Source organism: Lissotriton helveticus, chromosome 1_1 (assembly GCF_964261635.1).
Source record: "Lissotriton helveticus chromosome 1_1, aLisHel1.1, whole genome shotgun sequence".
Classification (NCBI taxonomy): domain Eukaryota; kingdom Metazoa; phylum Chordata; class Amphibia; order Caudata; family Salamandridae; genus Lissotriton; species Lissotriton helveticus.
The window spans coordinates 1,794,762,204-1,794,780,422 of record NC_136057.1 but is presented as its reverse complement, the minus strand read 5'-3'; the positions used below and the strand labels follow the sequence as shown (position 1 = coordinate 1,794,780,422).

The 18,219-nt window shown below is 47.6% G+C and overlaps 1 protein-coding gene and 1 pseudogene across 7 annotated transcripts in view; one reads left to right on the top strand and one right to left on the bottom strand.

Annotated features, from left to right (window-relative positions):
* The window catches only part of EP300 (EP300 lysine acetyltransferase), a 561,889-nt gene that overhangs the window by 41,770 nt on the left and 501,900 nt on the right, over positions 1-18,219 (bottom strand). The window lies entirely within an intron of this gene.
* LOC144815722 (claudin-7 pseudogene) lies at positions 352-1,007 on the top strand (annotated as a pseudogene).

Here is an 18,219-nt window from a genome sequence, read left to right as displayed (position 1 = left end):
GCCCGCCTCGTTTACTGTTCCAGGGCGTGAGGTCACATTATCTACCCCACAGCGCCACAGAGCTGCCGGGCAGATTGTAACATTGTAGCAGGGCACGAGTGAGCGCACAATCGTTTAACTCTTTAGTGTTACAGTTCGGGCCTGGCAAGTGAAGTCTGCTGCAGCCGGGCGCATGGCACAGAGGTGTCAGAGGTGCTGTTTCAGTGCTGTCAGCAGAGTGGCATAAAATGCGTGACAATGCATTTCAGTGCAGTGATGCGGTAACACCACACTGAAATGCGTTAGCGTCACGCCTGATGCGTGATACTTGACAGGACTGGAGGGGAGGTTCTGCAGAGGCCAGGATCAATCATGGCGAACTCGGGACTGCAGATGCTGGGCTTCGTACTGGCGCTGCTGGGCTGGATCGGGCTGATCGTGCCCACCATCCTGCCCCAGTGGCAGATGAGCTCCTACGCCAGGGACAGCATCATCACGACCATCGCCGTCAACCAGGGGCTGTGGATGAGCTGCGCCATCCAGAGCACGGGCCAGAGGCAGTGCAAGGTGTAAGACAGCATCCTGGCGCTGTCCGGTTCTCTACAGGCCACGCGAGCGCGGATGGTGGTTTCATTGTGGTGTCCGCTGTGGGCATGAAATGTACCAAGTGTGGTGAAGACGACAAGGTGAAGTAGGCGCACATCGCCATGACCGGGGGCATAGTCTTCCTGCTGGGAGGTCTGGCTGCTCTGATTGCATGTTCATGGTACGGCAACACGATTGTGCAGGACTACAACCCCTTCACCCCGGTCAACACCAAATATGAGTTTGGGTCTGCAATCTTCATTGGCTGGGCAGGGTCGTTGCTGGTGGCCCTCGGCGGTGCTCTGCTCGCTTGCTCTTGCCCAAGGAAGTCTGGGTCCACAGGCCGCAAGTACCCCAAATCGAAGGCAACGAAGGCACAAGTGCTTTTGCAATCCCTTGTGTCTCATAATACAGATGTTGCAGATGGTCATATGGTTGGATAATGCCTCCAGGATTGGGTTATATAAATGAAAATGCGAGACATCAGCTAAACATGCGTGTGTGCTCCATACAGTCCATGAGCATCAGTACATTAATAGATTAATATAGTGGAAATGCGTGTGACTATGAGGAAAATGTATCTGATTAAAAACCCTGAAGTTACATTAGAGCTCATGGACAGAGGGATAGCCAAACATTAAGACTGCAAGAGAGAGGAGTGGGGAATAAAGGCACAAGTGTAAACATGAGAGAGGGATACATATAGAGACGAGATGTAATGAGAAACGTGTTAAGAAGACAGAGATGAAAAATAGAAAGGAAGAGATTCGAAAATATTAGTACTATGAAGGCCTGAGGGAGAAATTAGATAAAAAGTGAAGGATCAAGAGAATCGAGAGGCTAGGAATTGACATGTCCTTCAAAGGAATATAGAGATTCTGAAGAATAGTTGGTGACAGCGAGCGACATCAAGAAATTAACTTTGAGGACAAGATGGAAAACCATGCTCCATTCCATTTGTAGGTTTGCCCCACTCTCTATAGTTCGGTCTCTTCTCCCCCCGTACTTGCTCCAGGACTAGGCACTTTGTTACAGGGCGAAGGAAGGCTCTGGTGTCTCCTTGCTGACTTCTCCCTCCAAATTGTGGCTCGTGAGTCCTTTATTTTGTGTGGGTCAAGCAGATTAATAAAGCATTTGCAATGCAATAGGTCTCGTATATCCGAGAGTTTCAGCTATGAGCATTGTAAAATGACAATGCCTTTTATTTACTTTTTTAAAGTCAACACATAAATAAAAGGCATTGTCATTTACAATACCAGTAGCTCAAACTCGTCGTAAATGTGTGAGCTATTGCATTGCAAATTCTTGTTTTATAATGTTTCTCCCATCCTGCTGGAGTCTTGCGGGATTCAATGCGGCCCCTGTACTCCTGTGGGCCTGAAAATGTTTCAGAAATTGGCCCCAGGGGGGTCTCATTGCTATAAAATACTGTATATATTATCTGTTTTAGTATTCAGAAATTTGCACACGTACAAGAAGTAATACTTTTAGAATGTCAGAGTTTTCTTTATGTCAAAGAAAGAGTATGCTGATATCTTGGAATAGCTGTGATGATGGGGCACGGAGGGCCTGGAATAATGTAGCCATGCATCACCCCGAAGTTAATAAAATGCTTATTGCCCACATCCACGTGCATTTGGAGTTTATATGATTGCATAATATTGCTTGCTATTTCCAGTCCTTATAAATGAGGCGTGGTATATAAAGGGTTATACAAAAACACATTATTGTTCCTGCTATTATTATTAGCACACCAGAAGAGGTTGGGCATCAGAGAGAATTGTGGGACAGGTGACAATGAGACAGAAGCCAGGGCGGGGGCAGGCCGATTAGGGAATAAGTACCAAAAAGAGAACCGAGGGTGGAGGGTGAAGGTGGGAAGAAGAGGAACTGCGCCGTTGTCGGTAGTAGCTGAAGTGTGGTGGCATGGTGCCGCCCCTCCCACAGTATGCCTCACAGCAGCTGGCTGGCCATAGATATCCGCCAACACCAGCTCCTTGTGCTCGGACCAGTGACACTAACTCCTCTCTCTCGGCCTTTACTTCATGTGCCACCCACCGCCCTAGCCAACCACAGGCTGAGATTTCTCATCCCTGCTGCGGCGACAGTTGTTGTTTCAAAGGAGGCGACAAAGGAGAGAAACCGCAGCTATACCGAATGTGCATGAGCAACATTTCAGCGCCGGTGCATGGCCAGAAATCAAGGGACCCAGAAAGACTTAACCACACAGACGTATAAAAGCAGCGGAGCAACAGCCGGGCAAAATGATAGCTGCCTCGAAAGAAAACCAAAGTGTGAACGCACTTCTAGATGACATAGCCTCATTCCATAACCATGGTTAACGTCACTCAGCAGATTTAAACAAGCATAAGCCAAATTTCAAATCTGCCTTAAGACCCTTAATGTGGCGCCGTGTGCACACACGCGCGGTCTGGTTTCTGGCGCACATAGCCATGGCTGCAGCGCACAGAGACCCTAAACTGCCGCACACAGAGGAAAAAAATTAGAGGGAACATTGCTGGTAAGTAGCAGTTTCCGTTCGAGGCATATGATCTGTAGATTGTATAGTTTAGCATAGATTGTAAAGCAGTTGTTTTCCCTTTAGCGGTGGCAACCTGCATCTGTTGCAGTAGTTTGAAAAAGTTTTCTTAACACAGCCTGTCCCACAGTAGCTTGTTGCTTTGCTTGCACATCTACACAATAGTGTTTAGTGAAAGTATGCGGTGTAGACCAAGTATCTGCTTTGCAGATGTCATCTAGGGGAATGTTCCCTAAGAATGCCATAGAAGCCCCTAGTTTGCGTGTGGAATGAGCTCTAGGGGGGGATAGTTGATGTGCATTTAGCTTTGAGAAAGCATATTTGAATGCATTTAACAATCCACCTTGCAAAACCGGTTTTTGAAATGGGATTGCCTTTGTGAGATGGGGAGAACGCTACAAAAAGTTATTTTGTTTTTCTGAAACTTTTAGTGCTCTCGATGTAGTAGAGTATCACTCTTAACATCTAGCGTGTGGAGAGCGCATTCGGGTACTGAGTCTGGTTGAGGGAAAAATACTGGAAGTTCAACCGACTGATTAAAGTGAAAGGCAGATACCACTTTAGGTAGAAATTTTGGATTAGGCCTAAGAACCACTTCACTATGGTGTATTTGTAAAAATGGTTCTTGTATGGTCAATGCCTGGAGTTCACTTACTCTCCTAAGTGATGTGATCGCTACGAGTTAAGCTACTTTCCAAGTAAGGAACTGCAACTCGCATTTGTGAAGAGGTTCAAATGGGGGACCCATGAGCCTGGTGAGGACTACATTGAGGTTCCATACAGGAGAACGAATAGTTTCTTACCGGTCGGTGTAGTTTTGCAGCTTGAAGATGTTTCTGGATTCACTATGCTGTGCATATTCCGCAATCTGGTGGTTGGGTCCGGAATCGTAGTCTTTTTTCTCTTTTTTTTTGTCGTAGCCCAGGTGGGCGTCGACGTCCCACCATTTGGTGTACCTTCGATGACGTCGGCGTGCTTCCGGCGGAAGCTACCACCCTTGGGCGCCATTTTCGGATTCTTTTTTCGGTCTTTTTCTTTTTTGTCTTTGTAGTGAATCCATGGCTATGTTTGTTGATCGTTTTTCAACGTTAGTATTTCCACGTATCATGTAATTGTTCCAACTTGCTTTCTTTTCCATCTGTTTCCACCCTCTTTTCCAGCCTCATCTTTCTGGCGGAGGCGGGTGGGTTCGCTAGTGAATCCAGAAAGATCTTCAAGCTGCAAAACTACACCGACAGGTAAGAAACTATTCGTTTTGCAGCGTGAATCTTTCTGGATTCACTATGCTGTGCATAGATTTTGTAGCGGTTTTCGTTACTTTTGTGGCGGTTGGGTGGAAGATGAGCGTTGGTTGTTGAAAATATGTTGAAGCACTTTTTGCCCTACTTGTGCTTCTTTGTTCATCTGTACATCCACGCAATAGTGCTTAGTGAAAGTGTGCACTGAAGCCCATGTTGCCGCCAGGCATATGTCCTGAATTGGTGTGTTGGCCAGAAAGGCAATTGTTGCTCCTTTCTTCCTGGTGGAGTGGGCCTGTGCCCCTCCTGTTAGCTCCTGGCCAGCTTGTTTGTGGCAGAATTGAATGGTCTGTGCGATCCATCGAGCTATGGTGTTTTTAGTTACTGGTTTGCCCATGTAACTGTTTGCGAAGGACACGAAGAACTGTTTTGTCTTCCTGTGCTCCTTCGTTCTTTCAATGTAATGCATCACAGCCCTTCTTGCGTCTAGGGTGTGGAGCGACCTCTCAGTGCTTGTGGTGGGGTTTTGGAAGAAGCTAGGGATCTGAATACTCTGATTCATGTGGAACCTTGACACCACCTTTGGCATGAAGTGAGGGTCAGTTCTCATCACGACCCTGTCACTGTGTATCTGGATGTAGGGTTCCTGCAGTGTGAGAGCCTGCAGCTCACTCACCCTTCGTAGCGAGGTGATTGCTACCAGAAAAGCCGTCTTCATTGTCAACATTTGCAGTGATGCTTTATGGATGGGTTCGAAAGGTGCTTTCATGAGCTCCGTCAGTACCATATTTAAGTTCCAGGCCGGCGGCGGCATTCTTTTAGGCGGCGCTATTCTTTTAGCTCCTTCCAGGAATCTTTTTACGACTTGGGATGTGAAGAAGCTTCTCCCTGTTTCTCCTCTTGTGTATGCCACAATCGCTGCCAGGTGCACCCTCAGCGAGGATGAGCTTAAGTTAGCTTTAATTAGGTGCGTGAGGTACCTTAGCACCGTGGATTCCTTGGTCAGTTTCCTTTGGAGCTGTTTCTTGCAACACCATTGAGTGAATCTTTTCCATTTTTCCTCATAGCACTTGCGTGTGCTGGGCCTTCTTGCCTCTCGCAGCACCCGCAGGGTGCTCTCTGGTAGTTTTAGGTGTGCGAATTCTAAGTCCTCAGGAGCCAGGCTGAGAGGTTGAGGCTCTCTGGCTCTGGGTGTAGAACTTCTCCGTTTTCCATGGAGAGTAGGTCTCTTCTTTTTGAGAACTTGTGGGGTGGCCCCTGCGCCATCTCCATTATCTGAGAGAACCAGGTCTGTCTGGCCCATTGTGGTGCCACAAGGATGAGCGTCATGTTGCTCTTCATGCATTTGTTGAGAACCCTGGGGATCAGTGGTATCGGGGGGGGAAAAGCGTAGGCAAATGTTTTTGACCAGCTTATCCATAGGGCATTCCCCAGGGACAGTGCCTCTGGTTGCCTGGATGCAAAGTATTGGCATTTTGCATTCCGGTGTGTTGCAAATAGGTCTATTGTTGGGGTGCCCCATTTCCTGAATAGACTGTTTCCTGATTGTTGAGTTCCCACTCGTGGGACGCTGAAGTCTGCCTGCTGAGCCAATCCGCTTCTACATTGTCCTTCCCTGGCAGGTGTATGGCTAGCAAGTCTATTTTTAGTGGTATAGCCCATTTCCAGATCTCCTGTGCCAAGTTTGACAGAGGGAACGATTGAGTTCCCCCCTGTTTGTTTATATAAAACATCGTTGTGGTGTTGTCTGTTTGTATTAGCACCTTCTGGTTGTACAGGTGTTTCTGAAAGGCCTTGAGGGCTAGCAACACAGTTTTCAGTTCCAGGTAATTGATGTGTCTGACTGCATCTGTAGGGCTCCACAGACCCCTCACTCTGAGCCTGTTCATGTGTGCGCCCCACCCCTTCTGTGATGCGTCTGTGGTGATGGTCACTGTTGGGTCCGGTGGTGTTAGAGGTTTCTCTTCTGTTATTCTCTCCTTGGTCCACCACCTTATCTCTTCCTGCACTCTGTGCGTTACAACCACTAGATCCTCCCAACTTCCTGTAGCTTGTGACCATTGTTGTTGCAGCCACTCTTGGAGTGGTCTCATTTGCAGGCGTACATTGGGGACCAGGTGTATGCATGATGCCATCATCCCCAAGATCTTGCTCACAGTCCTCAATGTCAGAGCTCGCCACTTCTGGTAGTGACGTTTCTCCCTCAACAGACTGAGCGTTCTCTTCTCGCTCGGTAGGACTCTGCATTGGACGGTGTCGATCTGGGCTCCCAGGAAGATCTTCACCTGCTCTGGTTCCATCGAGCATTTTCCCCAGTGTATGGAGAACCCCAGGTTTGTTAGCGTTCTTGTCACCTGTTCTGCATGCTCTTTGCATGTCCTGTAACAGCTTGCCTTTACCAGCCAGTCGTCGAGGTAGGGGTACACGTGTATCCCCATTCTTCTTAGATGTGCGGCCACTGCTGCGAGGCATTTGGTGAACACCCTTGGTGCGGACTTTAGGCCGAACGCCAGGGTCGTGAATTGGTAGTGATCCTGGTTTACTGTGAACCTTAGCATGTGCTTGTGCTGCCTGTTCATGGGGATGTGCAGGTACGCATCTTTGAGGTCTATGGTAGACAGGAAGTCCCCTGCTTTTATTTGTGGGATGACCTCTTGTAGGGACGTCATTTTGAATTTTTGAGTTTTGACGTATTTGTTCAGGAACCGTAGGTCCAGGATGGGTCTTAGACTTTCGTCCATTTTTGGCACTAGGAAGTAGTTTGAGTACACTCCCTTGTTCCGTTCTTTGAAAGGAACTCGTTCGATGGCCGCTTTGAGGAGCAGTTCTTGGGCTTCCTCTTGCAGTAGTTGCAGCTCTTTTCCCGAGTGCTGTCTTTTCTTTGGTTTTCTGTTTGGTGGCCTCCTTTCTAATTCTATGCAGGATCCGTACTGCATGATATTGAGTATCCACTTGTCTGTTATTTTGCTCCACTCCTGGAGAAAAAATCTTAATCTTCCTCCTACCGGTGTTACATGTTCCTTTGTGTCTTGTCCGTGTAGCCCTCTCCTCTTTGTTTTCCCGTGCTCCTCCCCCGGAGGGTTTGGGTGGTGGGGCACCTTCTCCCGTCTGAAGTCACTTAGAGGGGGGTTGTTCACCGCCTCTCCTTTGGCCTCGTCCATTTCCTCTTGACCGAAAGGACTGGCCCCTGCTTTGGTAGTTCCAGCCTTGCCTCTGCTGGCCCTGGTGGCCCTGGTTGTCACTCTGTTGTCCCTGGTGGAAACTTTGGTGAGAATCTCCTCGCTGATTTCCACCTCTGCCGTTCGGCCTCCGTGTAGGAGTGCCCCTTCTCATCCCTCTGAACTGCAGGGCCCCCATGGACCTTGCCGTCTCGTTGTCTTTCTTCAGTTGGGTGAGCTTATCATCAACTGGGGCTCCGAACAGTGTTTCACCGTTGAAGGGTGTGTTCAGGATGTTGTTCTGAACCTCAGCCTTGAATCCTGAGATCCTGAGCCAGGCTTGCCTTCTCTCTGTGATGCCTATAGCCATCAGTCTGCTGGATGTTTCTGCCCCATTCAAGGCGGTCTTCAGGCACAAATTGGAGATGCTCTTCCCCTCTTCCACAAGGGGTAATGCCCTCTCACGGTATTGTTCCGCAAGGTGCTTGAGCAACTGTCCCGTCTCCTCCCAGTGCTGGTATTGATGCCTATTCAGGAGGGCGTTGGAATTCGCCATCCGCCAGTGCGTTGCGGCGTTGCTCTTAATCTTCCTGCCAGTTAGATCCATCCTCCTGCTTTCCTTGTCAGGTGGGGGTCCAGACGTTGTTGGGACGTTTGCCCTTTTCCTGGCTGTTGCAGCGATTATAGAATCTGCTGTGACGGATCCCTTGATGTAAGCTGGGTCTTGGGAGGAGAATTTGTATTTCTTCTCCGTCCTCGGGGTTACTGATCTGCACCTAGCCGGGTCCTTGAAGGCTTCCTTCCCCTGGTCTGTGATACTCTTGAGCATGGGCAGGAACTGGCTTCTTGTCTGTATGGGGAGCAATGTCTCGAGCAGGAAGTCTGCTTCTGGCTTCTCCTCTTCCATCTTAACCCCATAGGCTGCTGCCGCCTATCTTACCACCTCATTGTATGCCCCAATGTCATCCGGTGGTGAAGGCCTCGAGGGGTATGTTTCCACCGCCTCCTCTGGGTTTTCGGCCTCGATGTCCTGCCATTCCTGGTCTTGGGCCGTCGAGGAACCTGAGCGGTAGCTTGACTGCTGTTCCCCGTAATCCCCTTCTGTATAGTAGAGGTCTTCCTGCTCTTCGTGCTCCGAAGGTTCTGGGGTTTTCGGCGGCTCTTCGAGGTCGAACTCCTCGGGCTCCTGTACCTCAGCGACGGTCGTTGCCGGCTTCGAGGGGATCTTGTAGCTTCTCATTTTTTCATCGAAATCCTTCCTTCTCTGAAGGATGTTCTCCATTTCGGCCTCGAGCCTCTTTCTCTTTCTCTGCATCTCTGCGGCCTGTTCGTCGTCGAGCGTTTCGGCCGCCCTTTTCGGCGGCGCCGTCGACGTCGAAGCTTTCTTTGGCTCCTTTTCTTTCGACGTCGAAGTCTAAGTCGAGGTCGAAGTCGAAGGCCCTCTTTCGGGTGCTTGCTTTGATGACCTTTGCTTTTCGCTGGTCTTCTGCCGCCGGGAGTCCTTCTCGGAGGATCCGCTGGGCTCTTTTTCGGAGGATGCCGCTTCGGTCGTCGATTTGTTCGACGCCGGTGCTCCTTTCGAGGCTTTGGGCTCAGACTTTCGAGAGTCTGCCTCTGGTTTTCGAGGCCCTGTGGGAGTTTTCGGGGTCGTAGACTCTCCTACCTTTTCAGGCGTTTTCTTATCGGTCTCAGCGACCGTGAAGTCATCTGGGCCTTCGGCGATGTTGTCCTCGTCGTCTGTGGAGAGGCCAAGTTCATAAAGCGTCGGGGCTTGGCCCTTGCCCTTCATCGTGTGATGAGCCGTCCTCTGTCTTTCTCGAACTCGGAGTGTCTTCGGCTTGAAGACGGAGCAGGCGTTGCAGTCTCTGCTCTCGTGGTCGATAGGTATGCAGAGGTTGCAGACTGGGTGCTGGTCCTTCTGTGCGAACTTATGGTGGCAGTTCTTGCAGAATTTAAAGGGTGTCTTGTACATCCCTGCACTCAGGGGGCCCTCTGTGTGTGCATTCCTCGAAGTACGTCGAAGATTTCGAGATTTTCTCCTTTCTTCGTCGTCTCCTCTCTAAAGGTCCTCTTCTCCCGATCTTCTCAGGTCTTCACGGTTGAAGATTTGCAGTATTTTCTCCTTTCCTTCTCCAAAACTTCTGGATCTTCACGCGACGATCCAAACCCAACGGCGGAAAAATGAATCTGAAGATGGCGCCAAGGGTGGTAGCTTCCGCCGGAAGCACGCCGACGTCACCGAAGGTACACCAAATGGTGGGACGTCGACGCCCACCTGGGCTACGACAAAAAAAAAAAAAAAAAAAAGACTACGATTCCGGACCCAACCACCAGATTGCGAAATATGCACAGCATAGTGAATCCAGAAAGATTAACGCTGCAAAAGGTGAAATTATCCTTTTAAGTCCTTCCATAAAAGCTTTAATAGCAGGCACTCGAAACAATGATAAATGTCTGTTTTGGAGGTAAGCAGCAATTGCAGCGATATGTAGCCGTATAGATGGTTATGCTAGGTTACATTGCTGTAGATGCAAAAGATAAATATTTTGGATTGAAGCATCTAGTGGATCGATTTTGTTATTTGTACAATAAATGACAAATCGCTTCTACTTTGCCGCATAGTATGCTCTAGTAGTAGGACGTCTAGCCTCTCTAATGATGTTCATGCATTCTGGTAGGAGATTGAGATAGCCAAATTCTAGGACTTCAGGAGCTAGATCGCAAGATTGAGTTGATTGGGATCTGGGTGTTTTATCTCTCCATGGTTCGGAGAGAGGTGTCGCTTTTGATGAGGCACCACTGAACGATATAACAGGGTTGTGAACCATGGTTGGCATGCTCATGTTGAAGGAACTGGAGTTATCATTGTGAGGGAGTGTTGTTTGAGCTTCCGAACCAGTAACAGAATTAGCGGGAGAGGCAGAAAAGCATATGCAAGTCTGCCTGATCCGTTCATCCATAGCGCATTGCCTTTGGACAATGGGTGTGGATATCTGGAGGCGAAGCTTGGGCATTTTGGTGTGTGGCGAACCGATCTATGTCTGGACGACCCCACATTTGAAAGAATGGAAGAACTACTTTAGGATGAAGTTTCCGTTCGTGGATCTGCTGTGTTTGACGACTGAGCAGATCCGCAATCCGATTGTGTACTCCTGGTAGATGTTCTGCGAGGAGGTAAATGTTTTGAGGAATGGCCCATCTCCACATGCTTTGCGTTAGTTGTGAAAGCTGAAGTGTGTCCCTCCCTGCTTTTGTATGTAGTATGCAGTCATGTTGTCTGTACAAATTAAGACAGCTTTGCCTTTGAGCAACAGTTGGAAAGACTTTAGTGCTGGAAAGATTGCTAGTAACTCCAGATGATCTATGGAGTAGTTTTTGTTGATGGGTCCATATACCATGAACAGTTTGGTTTTGGAGATGAGCTCCCCAGCCGGTGAGGGCATGTCTGTGGTTAGCACTATCTGTGGAACAGCGTCGAGGAACGGCCGCCCTTTGGATAGATTTTGTGTATTCCACGACTGCAGAGAGCGATTTGTGCGGCTGTCCACCAACACCAGATCTGTTAAATGTCCTTGAGCTTGGTTCCACTGATGTGCTAAACATTCCTGTAAAGGACGCATTTGAAGCCTTGCATAAGGAATGATGAGTATGCAAGAGGCCATCATCCCTATTAGCTGCATAAACACTCGAGCTGGAAGGGAGTGTTGAGGTTGGAACCTTGATATGAGAGCTTGCATGCTGGTTAACCCGGCTGGATTGAGGTATGCAAGGGCTTTTGAGGTATCTATTGTAGCACCGAGATACTGAATGAGATGAGACGGCTGAAGATGGCTGCAATGCCAGAAACCGGTCCTGGGAAGCTTGTTTCTGGTCCAGGAAAGGCATGGCTTGGCAGTTCGGGCTGGACAGTTCCCATGAGGCACAGGGTCAGACTGATTTGCATATGGCCATGGCTGAACTAGGGTGGCAGAGTGGGCTAAAGAATGGTGATGGATTAAACCCAGATCAGTTGACTGGGGGTGAGTGCTTGTGTTGTCAACGCTCCGTCCATCATTTCCTTTGGTTTTACATCTGAAGATGTCACATGGGTAAGTTTATATTGAATCCCAAGTAGTAGAGCAAATGGATTTTTCTGTGTCTATTGTGTACACAGTGTGTGTGTGACTTGGTATTTATGAGCCAGTCGTCGAGTTAAGGAAACACATGAATGTGTTGTATGCGCAAATGAGCTGCGACTACTGCCAGACATTTTGTGAGTACTCGAGGTGCTGTAGTCACTCCGAATGGGAGGACTTTGAATTGATAGTGCTGTCCGTCCACTACAAACCGTAGATATTTTCTGTGAGCGGGGTGAGTGGTAATATGAAAGTAGGCGTCCATGACGTCTAAAGTGGCAAGGAAAATTGCCCTGTTGGAGCAGTGGGAGAACCTGTTGGAGTGGTCATGTGGAAGTGGTCCGACTATATGTAGAGATTGAACGGTCGGAGGTCCAGTATTGGCCTGAGAGTACCGTCCTCCTTTGGGATTAGAAAGTAAAGAGAATAAACCCCTGTTCCTTGATGAGGTAAGGGGACCGTTTCTATTGCGTGTTTTTGTAATAAGGAGAGAACCTTTTGTTTTAAGAGCATCAGATGTTCTGAGGACATTGGACGTATTTGGGGGGTATGAATGGGGGAGTTGATGCGAGTTCCAGGCAGTAACCATACTAGATAATTTGTCTTACCCACTTGTCTGTGGTGATGGAGTGCCAGACAGGTAGGAACTGTGAAGGTCTTCCCCCGACTGGAGTGGAATGGTTGGGGGGAGTGGAGGGAAGTCACTGTTTTGTAGTTGGAGAGGTGCAGGTGTTATTACTGCGGCCTCTACCTTTGTTGTTGTTGCCTCTATAGCCTCCTCTAAAATAGCCTCTGGTAGGGGAGGTTCGAGTAGTGTTTTTGTAGGAGGATGATGTGTTGTCCGTCCCAATAGTTTTAGAGGCGCCCCTATAAAAGGAGCGAAAAAGAACCTCTAGAGGTTGTGGCCTGCAGGGCTTCTATGGACTTAGCAGTTTCCGAGTCCTTTTCATTTTCTCCAAGGATGTGTCTACAGTGGGCCCAAATAAGTGTTCTTGATCAAAAGGTTAATTAAGAGTTGTGGACATCACATCCTTTTTGAACCCAGATATGCGTAACCCTGCTTGTCTGCGTAGTAAAACGTTTGTGTTAACCGCACGAGTTGCTGTCGGCTGCATCAAGAGCACACTTTATAGAAGTGTTAGTAATTAATGTTCCCTCGTCTATGAGATCATTGGCTTTGTTCTTATACTGAGCGGGAAGATGTTGTATGAGCTTTTCTAGCTCGTCGTAATGAGCCCTATCATACCTGGCCAGCAAAGCTTGGCTGTTGGCAATCAGCCAGTGATTTGTTGCTTGTGAGGCATTGCGTTTGCCAGATGAATCTAGTAATTTAGGCTCCTAATCTGGAGGTGGGGCATCCCTTGATGTTTGTGAATTTGCGCGTTTACGTGGTATCGACACAATCAAGGAATCTGGAGGGAGCTGTGCTTTAATGTAAGCTGGATCATTAGGAGCTGGTTTATATTTTTTCTGAATCCTAGGGTTGAGAACTCTAGCTCCGAAGGGATCTTTAAAAACGTCAGGTGCATGTTTGATGATACCTTTTAACATAGGTAGAATGCTTGTTGATTTTTGTGATTGTGTGAAAGTTTCTAAGAAATAATCTTCCTCCTGGGGGTCGGAGTGTAATTCCACCCCATTATATTGTGCAGCTCTATTTTTGAGCTGCGCAAAATCTATGTTGTCGTCTGTGGGGATGGCCTAGATGGGTAGGCGTCCGGCTCTGGGACATCTGGTGGATTATCGTAATCCTCCCAAGGATCAGGTGAAGGGAGGGTAGTGTCATCATCATTATCCTCCTGGGGGTTCTCACCCCTACCCCCAAGGTGATCACCATCATCATTTTGTGGTGTAGGTGAATATGGAGGCATTGGAGAGTGTGCTGGAGAAAGTGGTGTTGCAGTGATATTTGGAGGAGAGAAGGGTCTGGCTGGAGAAGTTCGAATGTCTCTTCTTCAAGGGCACCTTGGGGTCTTTTGGGGAGTCCAAATGTCTCTTTTTAGATAGAATTGTCTTGATCTGAACTGTTTTAGGTTCAATGTGAAGAGTTTTTTGTTTAGGATCCACTGTATCTGGATGAAAAAGGTCTTTTAAGCCAGAATCTTTGTTCGGTATCGATGATTTTGGTTGTTTTGGCTTCGGTTCCAAAGCTTTAGAAGGGGTTTTAGTGTCCTTTTGCTTTGGCGGAGCTGTGGAGTTAGAGGACTTTTTCAGCCCTGAGGATTTATGGTCTTTCTATGGCTCCGAGGATTTTTTTGGGTTCCGAAGATTTACTCTTTTTCGACTCCGAAGATTTGTGGTTCGGATTTGGCTCCAAGGGTTTATCCTGCTGGTGTTTCGGTGCCAAATGTTTGGGTTTTGGTCACGGGGATGGTAGCTCGGTACCGATGCATGGTTGGCTGGGTCCCGAGCTGCCTGAAGGCTTGTCTTTGGATTTCGGAGCCGGGCCAAACGTTTTGTCATGGTGTCCACCTGAGCCGAAAGGCGAAGGTGTTACCGGAGCCTTATGTTTTTGAGACGAGGTAGGGGTGTCGATGTCTGTACTCACAGTTCGTTGACCTAGAATAATCGTCTGATCTTCGGTCTCTGATTCGTCAGCCTTGTAGACACTGATGTCTTAATTGTCCGGATCTTGTTCCTCAGGAGCATCGGGACCTGCATCGAAGATGTCGTCCGGCACCGAGGGAGTTGATAGAGACATTACGTGCCCTCGAGCCCGGCGATCACGTATGGTTTTCTTCAATCAAAATGAAGCACAGGCCGGGCAATCTTTGTCCTCGTGCTCTGGGGGAGAGGCAAAGGTTACAGACCTTGTGGCGATCAGTGTGTGGGAATTTGGCACCACACAAGGGGGCATTTTTTGAATGGAGATCTTTCTATTAGCCGTAGGGCCTGATGGAGAGGATAGGCCCAATGGCCCACGCCGATAACCGGAATCGAAGTTGTTGAGATTTATGGATCCGCGTCGAGGAGGCCGATCAAAAACAATACCGTCGAGCGGTGATGGATTGAGCATCGAAGGGGAATCGAATACGATACCGACTCGCAGCCGTTTACATTCGAACCCAATGGCGGAAAAAACAATCTGAAGATGGAGCTGATATCCATGCGCACTATCACCATAAGGAGGAGTCACCTATCCCGTGACTACAAAGACTTAATCGACAAAAACAAAGTGCAAACATTCGAGCCCAACACCAGATGGCAATCTATGCTAAAGTATACAATCTACAGCTCAGATGCCTTGAACATACTATACCAAAATGAGGTGTAGTGTGCACAGAGTCCAGTTGAACCCCAAAGGTAGGCAGAGGTAAAAGTAGATCGCACCTTACTCTCTAATTGTGGTAGTGTGGGAGACCAGTAAGGCTTTATCAGAGAGTAGTGTTAAGCATTTGTTGTACACACTCAGGCAGCAAATGATGTCACACACTCAAAGACTGAACTCAGACCAAATTGTTTGTAGAAAAAGGAAAATGCTACTTACCAGTATGCATCTCTTCTTGGCATGTAGAGCTGCAGAATTGCACACTATGCATAGATGGCCACCTAGTGTTGGGACCGGATGTTTGCAGTTTGTTTTTGTTGTAGAAAGTCTTTGGAAGTCACGGGATAGGCGACTCCTCCTTTGGGTGATACTGCGCATGGACATCGGCTCCATCCCCAGATTGTTTTTCGCCATTAGGGAAGTGATGGAGCTAAGAGATAGTGATGACCATGTGTGTTTGTATCTAATGACAATAATAGTGGAACAGATAAAGGTAGCCGGGTGGGCGTGTTTATAATAGCAATAGCAATAGTTTAACTTATATCTGAAACCCTACACCAAATCAATAACATGCTGATTAACTTCAAGTGTCTGGGAATTCACCCTGCATTCAGACAACTCAGTGCTCATTCTCACCCTTCACTTTCACACTCACCCTGCACTCTCAGCACAGTTAGGGTTTTCCCGCATTTGCCACATAATCCATCATCTGCAGCATAATTTGCAGATTTAAAAATGCAGCAACACGTTACCTCGCAGTGGAAGGCCCTTTCTAAAGGTAGACTGGTCACCTTTCTGTTGCTTATTGCTATATGTGGGTGTTAATGTGGTACTTATGAGGGGCAATAAAGGCCAGGACAATGTTAACAAGTGTAAAAACAGCATAATAGCACAGTAATGCTATCACAAATTTGCAGCATAATCTGCCTTTGTGTGCTGCAGAATTGACAACCATGCTGCATAATTTGGCCTTCTCCAGCCGCATAATTCCAATGGCCCTGTTTATAGTGCTATGAGGTCCCAGACTGTAGCAGAAAGCACTGTGAATATGTAAGTCATTATTTTAAAACAGTATTTACATACTCTAAGCTAGGCTGCTGCAAAATGATGCAGTGATTGAGATAAAACAAGTTCTTACAAAATATACTATTTAGTAATAAGTAATCAAACTATCTAATGCAGACATTTTTGTAAGTGGTCTCCACTATTCCAGATCCCAGCTGATAACTCATTTACATTACATCTTAAAAAGAATAGATCTTTGCCACCATAAAGCTTTAAGCAGATCCACTGGAATTATTCAGCGGAAGAGGACAACATTATGTGGCAGGTTTGACTAAATTATGCGGCAAGAAAAGGTAAATTATGTGGCACAATGTGCCACATTGTGTGGTTAGCATTACTTCATTATTTTGTCATTTTAACTCACGGTAACGCTGTCGGGGGAAATATTTCACCTCATTAGTACCAGTTTAACACCCAAATACAGCAGAAAGCAACTACAAGATTACCAGTCAATCTTTGCAAAGGGCCTTCCACTGCTCTGGAACATGTTGCAAATGCACTAAACTGATAATTATGTGGAAAAAGCAGCTACTGCAGAAACTCATAATTCCAGTGGCCCTGTCTTTAAGTGACTCAATCAATTAATGGCTGGTAAGAAGGCCGGTCCTTTTTTTTAACTTTCTGCACTACCGCCACACACTTACAGGCACAGGCATCTCAAAGTCAGTATTAACCTTTCAGGGGAAGTTTTTTGTGAAAGCAGAGTCCATGGGGTTGCAGGTAGAAGGCCATCAGGGTTGCATTCAGATGCAGAGTCCTAATCCTCTCGATCCTTGGGGACTCACAGAAATGGTCTAGGAAAGCAGCAAGGTTCAAAGATATTGTCAAAGAGAAGGCCCAGAATAAGGAGCACTGTATGCAGACTCATTGTTATGTTTACAAATGGCCAGAGACCGCTTCTTCAGAGAGATACCCCAAAGAAGGTGACAATATAAGTGTTTTTGTTTTTTTTAAAGGGTCATTCATTAGTGAAGCTGGTACTGCTGCCAAGTGTGTAAGTGGCCACTGCTGGTTATCATAAAGGAGCAGATGCAGCAGGACTGGGGGCAGGAATTTGGGGGGGCCACTGCATCTCAAGTATGACTGTCTACCTTTACAAAAAGGGGCATCAGAGCCTATTGTTCTTTCAAGCATTAGGACAGAGGTGATGATCCATCATGGTGGGGACGAGGTAAAAGAGGCAGAGGAGATAGCCTGCTACTCAGGACTGCAGTTATCATTAGTGCAGCAGGTATTGTTGCATTGGGGTCAAAGAGTATGAGGGGCTCACAACATCCCAATTATAGGGAGTAGTTTGTTTGGGATATCTGTTTTTGTTTGATGCATTTGCTGTTTTATATTTGGGGCGGTTCATAAGCTATAGAAAATGTATTCCTGAAATCATCTCATAAGCCCCGCTCCCTGCACGCAGCTATGTCCCTCCCGCTCCCCCAATCCTTCCCATAAAGTTTTGGAGGGGGGCCTGACCTCAAAACATTTTGCTTAGGGGGGCTCAAAGTAAAAACGTTTGAAGACCTCTGGTCTAGGGGAACTGGTCCCTTTATATATGCTGGGTCAGATGGCGCAGCTTTATACTTTTCCCCCACCTTTGGGTTTATAACCAGTGTCCTGACTGGGTCTTTAAAGACCTGAGAGGCATGTTTAACCACGCCTTTGAGCATTGGCAAAATTGCTGAAGACCTTTGTGCGGTGTCAAATGTGTCTAGCAGGAAGTCCTCCTCTACTGCATCGGAGTGCATGTCTACCCCATGGTATTGTGCTGCTCTAAGCAGTAATTGGTTAAAACCCCATTGTGTCTTCTGGCGGTGAGGGTCTAGAGGGGTATATGTCATCCTGTGGTACATTTGGGACATCTGGTGTAGTATAGTCTTCCCATGGGTCTGGCGAGGCTGGGGGGTAATATGGCTCCTGTGGATCAGCCCCTGTATCTGATATGTCGTCCCCATTATCATGATGTGTGCTAGATGGTGTAGGGGAGAGAGGTGGTGAAATATGGACGGAGGGATTGGGTGCAGGAGGCGGGGAAGGTACATGCATAGGTGAGGTAGCAATGTCCTCCTTCTTTGGAGCCGGTGCTGGTGCCTCTGCTGGTCGTTTTTGATAATGTCAATCGACCAGTTTTGGGATCCTTTATGAGAGTCTTTTGCTTTGAGTCCGGAGCAAACAAGTCTCTTTCAGTAGTGTGACCTTTCGGCGTGGAAGCTTGTTTCGGCACCGCGGCGACTTCTTTCGACCTTTTATCTTTAATGGGGAAAGTCGGGGTCTTTTTCAG